The sequence below is a fragment of the Orcinus orca genome, chromosome 21 (genome assembly GCF_937001465.1).
Source record: "Orcinus orca chromosome 21, mOrcOrc1.1, whole genome shotgun sequence".
Lineage (NCBI taxonomy): Eukaryota > Metazoa > Chordata > Mammalia > Artiodactyla > Delphinidae > Orcinus > Orcinus orca.
The window spans coordinates 13,931,518-13,945,482 of record NC_064579.1 but is presented as its reverse complement, the minus strand read 5'-3'; the positions used below and the strand labels follow the sequence as shown (position 1 = coordinate 13,945,482).

The 13,965-nt window shown below is 39.4% G+C and overlaps 1 long non-coding RNA gene across 1 annotated transcript in view; it reads left to right on the top strand.

The window, feature by feature from the left end:
• LOC117195639 (uncharacterized) overlaps positions 1-13,965 on the top strand; it is a 206,891-nt gene that overhangs the window by 21,751 nt on the left and 171,175 nt on the right. Inside the window, exon 3 of the long non-coding RNA XR_007474587.1 lies at positions 6,544-6,616. This is a non-coding gene — a long non-coding RNA (uncharacterized LOC117195639). The remainder of the gene's footprint in view (positions 1-6,543; positions 6,617-13,965) is intronic.

Sequence of the window (13,965 nt, the reverse complement as noted above, 5' to 3'; positions counted from 1 at the left end):
CTAAACCCTTAAAGAAATCTGGCTTTCCATGCAAATATTTAAATAATACATGAAGCTGTTAAATTTGATGACTTTTTAAATTCCCTTCTGTTTTATGTATTTTATGTGGAGAGGGCCAGGGGACAGAAAGAATTTCACTGCTCCTTCTAGGATTTAATCACAAATACCTTGTTTTTTACTTCTGGGGAATACTATAAAGGGAAGTTGGGATGTGATCAGAAAGGCTTGGTTGATTCGATTATATCTGATGCATTTGTCAATTGATTGAAATTATCAGATTTCAGAAGTACCTAGGACAGAGGAAGCAATCTCCTGAAAGTGATAGCCCAGTGCTGGGTGACAGAGGGGATTGCACAGAGAGGACTTCTCCCTCCCCCATCTGAGTAACAGATGTTCTGTGTTCCCATCACAAGTGTCTTTTGCACATCCCTAGTCTGATATTCATATCATGAGGTTTCACGATCTGCCCATTCCATTCATCTGTTTCTTCTGGACTGTGAGCTCCTTGATACCAAGCATGTGTTCTTTATACTGTTTTCCTAAATCCTGGGCAGAGTAGATGCTCAATGAGCATTTTGGAAGGAAGGAAGGAAGATAGGAAGGAAGAGAGGAAATGAGGGAGAGGGGAAGGAAGGGAGAAAGAGGAAAAAGTTTACATATAATGTTTACAAAGATACTCAACAAAGTAGAACGTGTACTTAGTTTGATGAGTCATTTGATTAATAACGAAGTATGATTTATTTAAGATTCAAATACAAGTTATAATTTAACAGGTACTCTGGGCCTGACATAATGAAAAATAAGTGCAATACATTTTAAAGGCTTTCAAGTCTTAAGTATAAACTAAACAGATGAGATTTTTCAACCTTAAGAATTACCTGGGATATTAGCTTTGGAAAGTGTAAAAGGCAAAAAGAGGGAAATTGCTGAAATGAAGTCAGGGGGATTATTTGCATAAATATGTACAGTCACTATAAACTTCCAAAGGAATTTAAAATCACAATATAAACTTCCAAAGGAATAAAAAGGAATTGCTAAAAGAAAGCAGCTTTACTTATTGTCTTTATGTATTGAACCAAAATATTTTAGTAAGTCTTACTGTTAAGTGGTTGATTTAATTCTTTGTAAAGTTGTTTTTTTAAAACCTGGATAATGTAAATATGTTGGTTAATCATTGGAGAACTCCCAGTCTTCTTCTTTGTTCCACTTCGTAAACAACCAGAAGATTGTAAATCCTTGAAGTTTCCTTGGAGTTATCTTAGGTAAATTCCAAAGTTTAAGGTAGTGTTCCATAAAGCATAAATCTCACGACCAAAGTCCCTAAATCTCACCGCCAAAGTCCCCCTAAAGCAGAGAAGGATCAAAGGACACTCAGCATTCTAGGTTAGTCCTTACTTAGCCTGCTTTCAACCTGTTTCTTTAAAGATTCATCATACTTGGTGTTTCACCCACGACCTATCCAGCTTTTCTTTAAAATATACTTTTTTTAATCTTAGAATAGTTTTACTTATTTATTTTTATTTTTTAATATTTATTTGGCTGCATCAGGTCTTAGTTGCAGTGCATGGGCTTCTCTCTAGTTGTGGTGTGCTGGCTTCAGAGCGCACGGGCTTAGTTGCCCTGTGGCATGTGGGATCTCAGTTCCCTGACCAGGGATCGAACCCGCATCTCCTGCGTTGGAAGGTGGATTCTTAACCACTGGACCACCAGGGAAGTCCCCTAGAACAGTTTTACATTTATAGAAAAATCGCAACAATAGTACAGAGAGTTCCCATACACTCTGTATCCAGTTTCCCCTATTATTAGCATCTTACATTAGTAAGTTACATTTGTTACAATTAATGAACCAGTATTGACACATTCCTATTAACTAAAGCCATAGTTTACTCAGATTTCCTTAGTTTTAGCCTAATATTCTTTTTCTATTCCAGGATCCTGTCCTGGGTACCACCTTTCCTTTTGCTGTCAAATTTTCTTGGGTTCCCCTTGGCTGTAACAGTTATTCAGACTTGCCTTGTCTTTGATGAACTTGACAGTTTGGAGGACTAGTGGTTAGGTATTTTGTAGAATGTCCCTCAGTTGGGATGTTTTTCTCATGATTAGATTACAGGTTTTTGGAAGGAAGACCCCAGATGAAGGGTACCTCTCAATACATCAAATCAAGAGAACATACTACCAATGTGACCTCTCAGTGTTGATGTTGACCTTGAGCTCCTGGCTGAGGTAGTAGTATCTGTCAGTTTTCTCCACTGCAGAGTTAGCTCTTTTCCTCCTGGTTCCAGACTGTCCTCTTTGGAAGGAAGTCACTAGGCACAACCCACACTTAAGAAGTGGACAGTTATCTTCCACCTCTGGGAGGGCAGAGTACAGAAATTATTTGGAATTTTTTTGCACAGCCAATTTGTCTCTTCTCCGTTTATTTATTTATTCAATCATTTATTTATATACATATTATGGGTATTTATTTTTACTTTTGGTTGTAATCCAATTCTACTTTATTTTCTTGCTCAAATTGTTCCAATTTTGGCCATTAGGAGCTCTTTTAGTTGGCTTCTGTGTCCCTTTGACATATGTCTATCATTATGGGGTTTTCTTTTTTATCACTTTTTACAAAAACCTTCCGGCACAATAAGATACTTCAGACTCAACTTTGGTGTTTCCTGCCCCAGTCCTAGCATCAACCATGTCTCCAAGGAGCCCTAGTTCCTTTTACTGGAGGATGCTATAAGAAACCAAGGTTTGAGGTCTAGGTATTCTTGGTGTTGTTGCTTCTAGGTCCTCTCAGCTGACAGAGAAAAGAAATTCATGTGTGTATATTAACTTGTATTTATATGCATGTCTATAAATATTTGTATATGTAACCAAATATTTGTATATGTAGCCATACAGACACATCTATACCTCTATTCAGCTAAACATACAGTGTTTCCAGTGTGGATCCATTAACATATGGATCATTCTAGCCTTCTCCCTTTGCTTATCTGTAAACTCTTATGCCAACAATGAGAAATCTGACTCCACTGTCGGTCATTCATTTACTTAATTGTCAATTTCCAGCATGCAGGTATAGTAAATCTGAATTGTGCATCTGTACCCCTGTGGGAAACAACTTTATCAACTCAAGCACAAAGCTTGCTTTCAGTTTCTTTTGCCTTTGGTCTTACAGACTCCACTTACTTCCAAAGTTACTAGGGTCAACACCAATTTCCCCCAAGCCCGAACCCCCTTGATGGGTTGTTTTACGCATTTACAGTATAGTTAACTTGTTTCCTCACATTCTGCATTCCATCTCTGGGATCCCCAAACTCCAGATGATTTTTTTGAATTTGCACACATTGAGGTTCATGCTTTAGTATTAAAATAACGTTTTAAATTACCTAACATCTAGCAAAACCGATAAACTATGGCCTACCTTGTGTCAGGCCCTATAACAATGTCATTCGGTGGGGCTTTATCTTGTAGTCTCCTCGGAACAGCCCTGATGTGTCCCTGCATAATCAAGGCCCAGGCACCCCAGTCTAGGAAGCACGGACTACGGAAACTGCCTTGTGATATTTATGGCCGCGTCTCTAAAATTCTAGGATTCCTTAGATTTGTGTAACCACATTTCTCTTAGCGGTTCCAGAATGCAAAACACGATCTGTTTGGAGAACTGCATTTACATAAAGTTAGAGTTTTTTTTCTTGTTGCTCTTTTGCTCCTAGGAAGAAAGTAATTTAAACTGCAGGGGAGAATAATAACCACTGAAGTCAATACTAGCTTTTGTCTAGAACAAATGCCATCAGCGCAACTTAAATTAGAATCCCCTTTGTCAGTCTGGGTTTGCTGAAAACAACGATTAAGTTGCTCTGCACTCACAAGCGATCTGCTGCTATATTGTTTTTTTATGGGCTTTATTTGTTGCCCCAACCACATTATCCAAACAGCATGTGCAAAATTATGCCAATGAAGGACAGGCAATGGTTGTGTGTTGCTGTTATTGTTGGGTGGGGGTGAGGGATAGGACTGGCTGGAATTAGCACATTAACAAATAAATTGTCGTCCTGAAGGACTTTCATGCTTTGTAAATCTTTCCAACTTCATTTTACCTAACTCCCAGGATGATCATCCACCACATGATGGTATAAAGTTGTCCCCAGTGGGGAATATTTATTTCTAATGCTGCCATGACAGATTGAGGACTTGGTAGGAGTGATGTTCTGGAGTTGTATGATTGAGCTGAAAAGTTTAAGAAAAATATACTTAAAATCGTAACATTTATGTAGTAAGGCACTGGACTGTATCTTTTGTTTGTTTGTTTAAGCTACTATTTTTTAAACATCTTTATTGGAGTATAATTGCTTTACAATTGTGTGTTAGTTTCTGCTTTATAACGAAGTGAATCAGTTATACATATGTTCCCATATCTCTTCCCTCTTGCTGGACTGTATCTTTTGATGTGCTGCCCCACTGAGAGATTGCAAGCATCCCTGGGGGTGGAGCCTCCTCTGTGGTAGGAGGGACTGCTGGGTGGGACTTTTCTGCATGTTAGTTATAGATCAAACAGCCACCTGTCGTGCAATGGGAAACTTGGAACCCAGAGAAGGAATCTAGAAGCAGATGCTTCAGGTTGAGATGTCCTTTGGCGCTTAGCAATGTTGATTAGGTATAATAACAGAACTCCACCTCTGAAGAGATAGAAAAAGGTTTCCCCCAAACTTTCCAGAATATTATTTTTGTTCACAGAAGCTAAGCATACTTTGTCATCCAAATACTTGGTTTTGAATGACTGGGAGGAAGAACCAGCTTAGTCAGGAAGGACAAGCTTACCTGAACTTCTGTTCACTTCAGGCTGGAGGAAGGGCTGAGAAAAGGAATGGCTGGGCTGGGTCATGCAGCCTGGACTGTTGTCACGGCCCCCACGAGTGGTGATTTCAGGTGAAATGTGCCTGACATTGGGAGGGTTCTCAGGACTCCCATGATCGCCATGCCCGAGCTCTGAGGGTCAGACTCTACCTGCTTAAGACAAGGGTGGGATTTCACCCAAAGGGAAGAAATAATGATCTCTTATCCCAGAGGAAGAGGAGGCTCGGTTTGGACCAGGCTGAGAAGATTCTTCTCTTTTTTCTGGGAACCGAGTTGGGCTTGGACTCTGAACTGCGGAGGTGGGGACGGTGCCAGGGGAGGCCCATGGAACCTAGACCGGGGTGCAGAGGTTGGGTCTGAGCCTGAAATCCTGACAGTATCCAACTCTAGAAGCAGTTGTGAATTTCACCGAGCTTATGACCAAGTCTTCTGTAAGGTTTTATGAAAAACCTGATCTCAGATGTACTATGTACAGATGTATTGCAGGGGGTTAAGGAGAATCAGACCCCCTCTTGGAGGCTGGAGAAAAGGATGCTATGAGGACAGAGATGCATGGCCCAGTAGAGTTGCACTCTCATATAAGAAGCAGCAGCAGAAGGCTGCAGGCCAAGAAGCATGAAAAAAGCAACCCCCCAAAACTTACCCCTGAGAACATATGTGATGGCACCTTGAGAAACCTCAGATTAGCTGGGAGGCATGGGGTGAGGGTGTATGTGGGTGTTGGGGAGTGGGGGCTACATCTGAGTAAATTAGGAGGGGCTCATGCAGTAATGTCTTAGGAGGGCAAAGATGGGAACCTAATTTCAGTTCAAGGTCACAGTTTGGAAATGTGAAGGACACAGAAGTCCCACTTAATTTTCTTCAGCTCCTAAGCATGTTTCTACGAATTTTATCCCGTGAAAGGAATGCTACTGCACATCAGAAACAAATTCAGTGGCTAATTTGAAAAAGCAGTTATTTAAAAATAGAACAATATTTCAAACATTTTAAGCTAACGGCAGCACATGGGAGTCACATTGCCCCCTTTCTCTTCTTCCCATAACTCCGACGTATGTGCTTTCTTGTGCACACGAGTTCACTCTTCTCTCTCAAACATCCTTAGCACAAGTGGAGTACTTATGTTCTTTACAATCCTAAAACCTTCGATTATAACCCACGCTAACATAACAAAGGTAATAAAATGTGGAAGCTTGCCAAACATTTGTAGAATACTGTGCCATTCACAAAGCACTTCAAAAATATTTGATCTCATTGGAATAACACTTTCTTGCCAGCGTAGCTGTGTAGGTTTCTTTCCATTTTATTTTATTTTATTTTATTTTATTTATTTATTTATTTATTTATTTATTTATTTATTTATGTGTAAGCAACAACTCATTTTTAAAGACTGGGCAGACATGAGCTCCCACTAGCTTTCTAGATTCAGCACACAGGAAAACAATGTTCAGTTTCCTTTTTTGGTATCACATGCTCGATCTCTAAACAGATACATGAAGTGGGTCTCTAAACTGTGAGTGGAAGTAAGCTAATCATTGACATTCCAGACACTTTGCTACTTGACACACTTAAACAAAAAATGCCCAGCCGCTCTGCAAACTAAGTTTCTACTCTGGAGAAAAATGATCCCCTTAAGGGGCCCACACAGCTCTGCTGAGGTTCCTGGTAGACTGTGACCTGTCTGCTTGTTTTTTTTTCCAGCATCCCTTGGAGTACCCTGCTCAGAGACTGGCACAAAGGGAGTGGGTATCGTTGTTGAACAGGAAAAAATAAGGTAATTGCCACCAAAGGAGCACTTCCTCAGTCCCAAGCCTTTGCTAACAAGTGCCAGATTGAATCCTCTTAACTACCATGTGATGTATTGATTATAATCCTATTTCACAGATGAAGAAACTGAGGCTGTGATAATGTGATATAATAAGAAATATATATTTGGTCTTTGTCCTCGGTTCCTGGCACAGAGATCCTACAATCCTTGTAATTTCCTGAGCAATAGGGGTGATAAAGAGCATATTTTGTTATCATATTTGTTGTAGTCCTCAATTCCTGACTCAAGGGCTTCTAAGCTTTTGGGATCTCTGGAGTGATAAGAATGTCATTCTTATGCTAATAAGATGACTGGTGGCTGGGGTCCTCTGAAGAGCCTCAGGATGGGGGCTGGTCACTGGAAGGACCACAATGAGAGGACCGGAACTTTCATCCCCACCCCCTGACTTCCGGGTGGAGGGGAGGAGCTGGAGACTGAGGTAATCACCAATGGCCGTGATTTAATCAATCATGCCTATGTAATGAAACCTCCATAAAAAGCCCTAAACTGCTTGGGGGCGGGGGTTTGGGGTGATTAAAGAATTCCTGGTTGGTAAACCGACTGAGGTGCCGGGAGGGTGGTATGCCCACATACCTTGTCCTGTGCATCTCATCCACTGACTCTTCTAAGTTGTATCCTTTATAAGAAGCTGGTAATAATAAGTAAAGCTTCTTCCTGAGTTCTGTGAGCTGATCTAGCAAATTACAAAACCCGAGGAGAGGATGGTGGGAATCCCCGATTTACAGCCGGTGGGTCAGAAGTATGGGAGGTCCAGAACTTACACTTGGTGTCTGAAGTTTTGTGGGACTGAACCCTCAGCTTGTGGGATCCCATGCTAACTCTGAGAAGCTAGTATCATAACTGAGTTAAATTGTAGGACACAGTTGGTGTCCAGAGACTTGGGGAATTGCTTGGTGTGGAAAACCCACACTTGGATATCACAACTGTTATGAGTAAAAATGGTTTATAGAGGCTCAGAGAGATTAACTTGTCTAACTCCACACAGCCTAAGAGTGTAAAAGCTGGTATTTGAACCGAATTCCTCAGATTTTAATTCCGTAATACCATGTTGTCTACTGTTTTATCTGTTTAACTTCTGGAACATTCTTATTAATCCTGGTGCTGATAAAAAATGTATTTCATGAGAAACCCACAGTGGCACTTCAAAATGAACATTTTTGTAATCTTTACGAGAGAAAAACAAAGCATAAATACACCACTGAATGTCACAGTGAGTGGCTGAAGTGCTACGTCTGGAAATTAAGTCTCTGGTCCCAGGTTCACTATGGACTAAAAATATTAATTCTGATAAAATAGGTGGTCTCTCACTTTTGCTTATTTTGTTTTACTCTTTCAAAACATAAAAAAAAAAAAAAAAAACATAAGCAACTCATTATCTGTGTTTTTGCTTATGAGATAATATTAAACTTCAGGAAACCACATTGTTCACTTCAGTGGAACCAGCTGGGGAAAAGGCATGATAAAAATTAGAAGGATCACTCCCGCTAACAATAATTCCACCACCAGCAGCAAAACCAACAGCATAATCATCACCACTACCCTACCACCAATAAGACGACCACCACCACCATCACCATCAGCATTAGGTTTTCTTGGGACAAGACAGAAGGGGTCGATTTCTCTTCCTTATGTGGATATCACATTTATGACTTCCCTTTCACTAAAAAGTTATGTCCCACCACTATCCAAGCCTATTCAGACTTCAAACATTGAAACATGGTTTTGACAGGATACAGAGTTTTAGTAAGTAAAAACAAAGAACTAAGCCACATTAATGGCAGGGGTAGTTTACAAACTCTTTTTGATCAGTCAGATTTTTTTCATCATTTATATAGAAGTGGTCAATTTTCAAAAATGTCTTTGAAGTAAGTTTGAATATACGCTTTTTCTGACTTACCCCCACACCTCCGAAAACATGCGCGCGCACACACACACACACGCTCACACACTCAGACACACTCAGACACGTACACTCACATGATTCTATAATAACATTTAGCTCTTCCTTATGAATTTATGTTATACAAATACAAATGTCTCTCTCACTACTTGTCTTTCGAGGCCCTAGATTAACACACTGTATGACTAATAAACTGGGGATCAGACTTTGCTCTCTGCACAGCGTAGTTTCTAATCTATAGTGACCTGTGTTATGAGCATAATCCCTATGTTTAAAAACTGTAACAAGTAGATAATGACTAAGATTAATTTTCTTAATCAACCAGTTAGATTTTGAGCACACAAACAGATATATTCCTTTTCTAGATATCAGTATAAAATCTATTAAGAATCCATCTGAAACTGTTCTCAAAGTCTATGACATCTCTTATTTTATGATGGTAAACTCTCCCTATTCAGAATGGATTTGTTTTGAAAAAGGCCTCATTCAGAGGCAGGCTGTTGAGTAAAGGGAATAATCAAACGGAGTATGAAACTGTTTGTGTTTTGGTTAAAAACAAGCTTTTACTAAAATGTAATACAGTGATTCTGAGTGGGTAAGTAAAAATTCTGGGGATGGTGTATGTGTTGGTTATTTTGAAAATGCATTCTGAGATGGCAGATTGAAAAAGAAAATCCTTGATTTCGTTAAATAAACAGTAAAAAACATTTCAACTTAAGTTTAAACTTTCTGGGATGGCATGATAAGTGTGGTGGGGTTTAGGACAGAGGATAGCTGATGGTCTTAAAATTTTTTTTTCACATGTCAAAAAGATGTATGAAAGGTTAAAAAACGCTGTAAGAAGACTTTTTTCTTGTGCGGCTTCTAACTTGATTTTTAAAGAAATTCACAAAATAGGACTCCAGAAATATTTTGAGAAATGGCCTCTGCAATGAAATAGAGGTATAGTCTTCTTAGGGTGACTGTTTTGAAGGTTAATGTTCATTTTAATATTAAAGTTCTAGTATACTCACTTAAAAAAATAGATTAGGGGCTTCCCTGGTGGCACAGTGGTTGAGAGTCCGCCTGCCTCATGCAGGGGACACGGGTTCGTGCCCCGGTCTGGGAAGATCCCACATGCCGCGGAGCAGCTGGGACCGTGAGCCATGGCCGCTGAGCCTGCGCATCCGGAGCCTGTGCTCCGCAATGGGAGAGGCCACAAGAGTGAGAGGCCCGTGTACCGCAAAAAAAAAAAAAAAGGAAGACACATATGCTGGCTCCTACTCTGGAGTTTCTCTACTGTCTAATCTGAGAGGCAGGATGGGCAGCCAGGTGCCCAGACACATATGGGCACCCAGGTGTGATGTGTTACCACACCCCAAACGGAAAGAGCAATATATTTCCTGCTCAGCACAACTCCCCTATTCTGGACGTACAGGTTTCACCAATGTCCAATTTCTTAGACAAGAAAATAGCTGGTCCAATGTAGGTTCACGAGTGATCAGTGTTTCTAAAATCTAAGACCCTTTGTTTCAGCCCCGTGTGGCAGTCTTGCATCCCCCCAGGCAGCTGTGCATTCATGGGAATCCACTGAAGTCATTTGTCGGGAAGGAATTCCCTGATTGGGCTTGGAACATCATGCAGCTATTTTTAGGGTTTCAGCTGGTGTCCTTACCAGTTCCACATGATCTAGAAGTTGCTCCACTTCCTTCTATTGAGATAATTTGGGAAATGAGCGTTAGATGGAATTTCAGTCTCTGCATCTATCATTACTGATGTTTTAAAATAAACAAGTTCTTAGAATTCTTTCCACCAACCGGAAAAAATCTAGTTGCCGCTTCAGGTTTGAGTGCCTTAGGAAATTATGGGAAAAATCAGCTAAAGCGAGTTGAGAATCTTGGGCCTCTGTCACTATACAAGTAAGTCAAAGAAGGAGGCTCGCTTGGGACCAGCTTGCCAGGTAATTTTCACACTGGACTCTGCTGAGCATCACTGTAAAGGATGACAGATTGTGAGATGGTAGGGCAGGGTCACATCCTCTACATCCCCTGGGGTGCTTGTTAAGACTCTCAGACTCCACCCAGATCTTCTGATCAGACTCCTCAGGAGTTAAACCCAATAACTTGCATTTCTTATGGACTCCCGGGTGGCTCTTAAACACACGCAAAAGCTTCAGAACCACTGCCGACTGTCCATAGATTTAGGAGCTGGAAATTGGGGTCTGGGCTGCCCCCATCCCCATTCCACATTCATCTACTTTACACATGGGAAGAAACACTTCTGTGGCCAAAAAATTTAAAAAGTTAGAAATAACTATTCCAGTGTAAACATCTGAAAAAGACCTTCTCATGCTTATTGTCACTGATGATTTCTTTCTAGTTAGAATACAAATGAATGCATAAGAAAGTGATTTTGTCCAGAAAACTTCAGGATATAGAAAGCCACTTACTTCATTCATCTACCACAAGGACCCAGTTCTGCATCTCCAGCTGCAACTGATCTGTAGGATTCAGGAGACTCCCAGGAGTGTTGGGCCAGGGTGTCTGGGATTAATGGCCGGCCACTATTGCACATCCAGGACCCTACTCCCCCGTCCACTTCTCAGATTTGGCCTTCAGCCCAAGAGCTCCTCATTGCAAAGTTTAAGAATGTGACATATACAAGCATGATCACAGAATGCATTCCATGTGCTGGCTTTTGGGTCACACAGAATGAAGACATTAAGAACATGTTAATATGGTTGCTTGTAAGACAGTTTTGTGGTTTTTGCTGTCCTAAATACCTGAAGTAAGTCTTTCTTATTGTGTCAAATTTAACAAGAAATCTAGAAGATGAAAGGAAGTAGCGGAACTAAAACTTCCAAATTTTAACTCATATAATATGCCATTGAGTTTCACATGTTATGAAAACTTATTACTATGACTCAGATAAGTTTCGTAGGGTAAAAACTTCAAATCCATAAAAATACAGTACATAGTAACTCACAAATGTTAATTAATTTATTAAGCATCTATTATATACAAAGCTCCATTCTATATATTTTGTGAGAACTACAAAGGGGATAATATATTGATTCAGGCTTTCAAGGAAAGTACGATTGAACAGAGTGTAAAGGAGAGGAGTAATGCTCATATAAGACTCTGTAGCAAATGCAAGGATTAGAGCTCTGTCGTTATATATGAGAGAAGGGAAGGTCTGAGTGCTTCTTTGAAGCTGTTTTACTTTCACAAAGGTACACTTTTTAAAGATGGTACCTTTTGCCATGGATTCTTTGCTGTATTTGTGTGTGTGTGTGTGTGCGTGTGCGTGTGTGTCTGCCTTCCTCTGAGTATTTATTTCTGTATGTTTTGGCTCTGGCTTTTATTTTACAGGTTATTAAAAGAGTACATATGCACTAGAATATTAAAAAGTTAACCTAGAGGCAATTACTTATTGTCAGTTTCCTATATATCTTTTAGAGATATCCTATGAAATTATAAGCATAATGTATGTACATATTCTTTTCTAATCCCTCCTTTTTAAAAAGCAATAAATATTAGCACATGATATGCACCATTTTTGCTTTTACCTTGGAGATTATTTCCAAGAAATACATATATAGTTATTGCACTTTAAAAATGGCTGCAGTCTTCCCTGGTGGTGCAGTGGTTGAGAGTCCGCCTGCCGATGCAGGGGACACGGGTTCATGCCCCGGCCCGGGAGGATCCCACATGCTGCTGAGCGGCTGGGCCTGTGGGCCATGGCCGCTGAGCCTGCGCGTCCGGAGCCTGTGCTCCGCAATGGGAGAGGCCCGCGTACTGCAATAAATAAATAAATAAACAAAAATAAAAATGGCTGCAGAATATTGTATTATCTGAATTGTATTCATAGTATTCTTTTATCCATAATTATTTTAACTAATTCTCTATAATAGTCATTTATAAAGTTTCCAGTTTGTTGCTGTTTCAAAAATTTCTAGAAGTAGGATTGTGGAATATATGCACTGTATGCATATATGGTTACCTTGGAAATTTTTAATATGAATGTAAAGTCTAAAGTTAATGAATACCTTTACCACTCACCCAAACAATCCAATGTATAAACACTTTAACTCCAATCACCTCCTCCTTACTTCTATAGCATTGCTGTATTTTAGTTTTATCTTTTTTGTTTAACTCTGAAAGTATATTATTGTTGTTTTCCACATTAAAAGTTTGTTTATATATACCCACAATTTTACATATTTCTTTACTCACCATTCTTTCTTTCATCCCAGACCTTTCGTCTAGGATTAGTTTCTTTCTATGTGAAATGCTTATTTGGAAGTTCTTAAAGCCAGGGTCTGTTAGTTGGAACCTCTATTAGTTTTTATTTACCATAAAATATCTTCATTTCATCGTCATATTTGAAAGATTTGTGGGTATAAAATTTTAGTTTTTGAGTTATCTTTTTCTCAGCATATTGAAAATATTATTCCACTATCTTCTGATTTTCATTATTTCTGCTAAGAAGTCAGCTGCCAGTATAATTGTTACCCCTTTGCAGATGATTCTTCTTTTCTGGCTGCTGTTAAGATCCTCTTATTATGTTTTTTCTACAGTTTGATTGTGATGTGTATAGTTGTGGATCTTAAAAAACTTAATCTTCTTTGAAAGATTCATCTTTCAAATATGAGAATTTGAATCCTTTGACAGTAACAGAAAATTCTTAGCCATTTTCATTTTGAATATTGCCTCTTCTCCATTCTCTTTATTACATCCCTCTGAAAATCTGATTGTGATTTTGGGATTCTGAAACTCACTCTATGCTACAAGATTCTTAATATCTTTCTAATTTTCAGCACTTCATTTTCTCTCTCTGCTGCATTAGTGTAATTTCTGCTGAACCATTTTCCATTTCAGTGAATCAGTCTTAAACAGTGCCTGTTGTGTAGCCTGAAAATTGAGCTTTGACTTTCAATCACTATATTTTTGTTTTTAGACATTCTTTTGGATTCTTTTTGAATTTTCTTGATTGATTTTATAATCTCTCATTCATGACTCCTGTTTATGTGTTTGTTGTACTGCTGACTATGGACTCATGTTCCTTGGAACTTTATCTGTAGTAGTCTTTGAAGCCTTAGTTGAAAGTAATTTCCTTCAAAGATAATATGCATTTACTTCTACCTTGTACAGCAGGGCACTACGCACTAGGGGCTATTTTAAAATCAGTTCTAGATTTGAAGTAGTGTGAATTTGGGCTGAATATTCCCATGAAAACTAGATTATGGTTATGAATTCTCAGGGGAGAGATTTTTTCTCTTCAACCCAGCTCCAAGGTTGAGAGACACAAGCACTTTTTAATGGTCCCTTCTGTGGGTTCTTAGGTTTGTCTGCTGTTCCTAGATTACTCATGGGTTTTCCTTTCAGACTCCCCCCTTTGGTTGCACATGAGGATT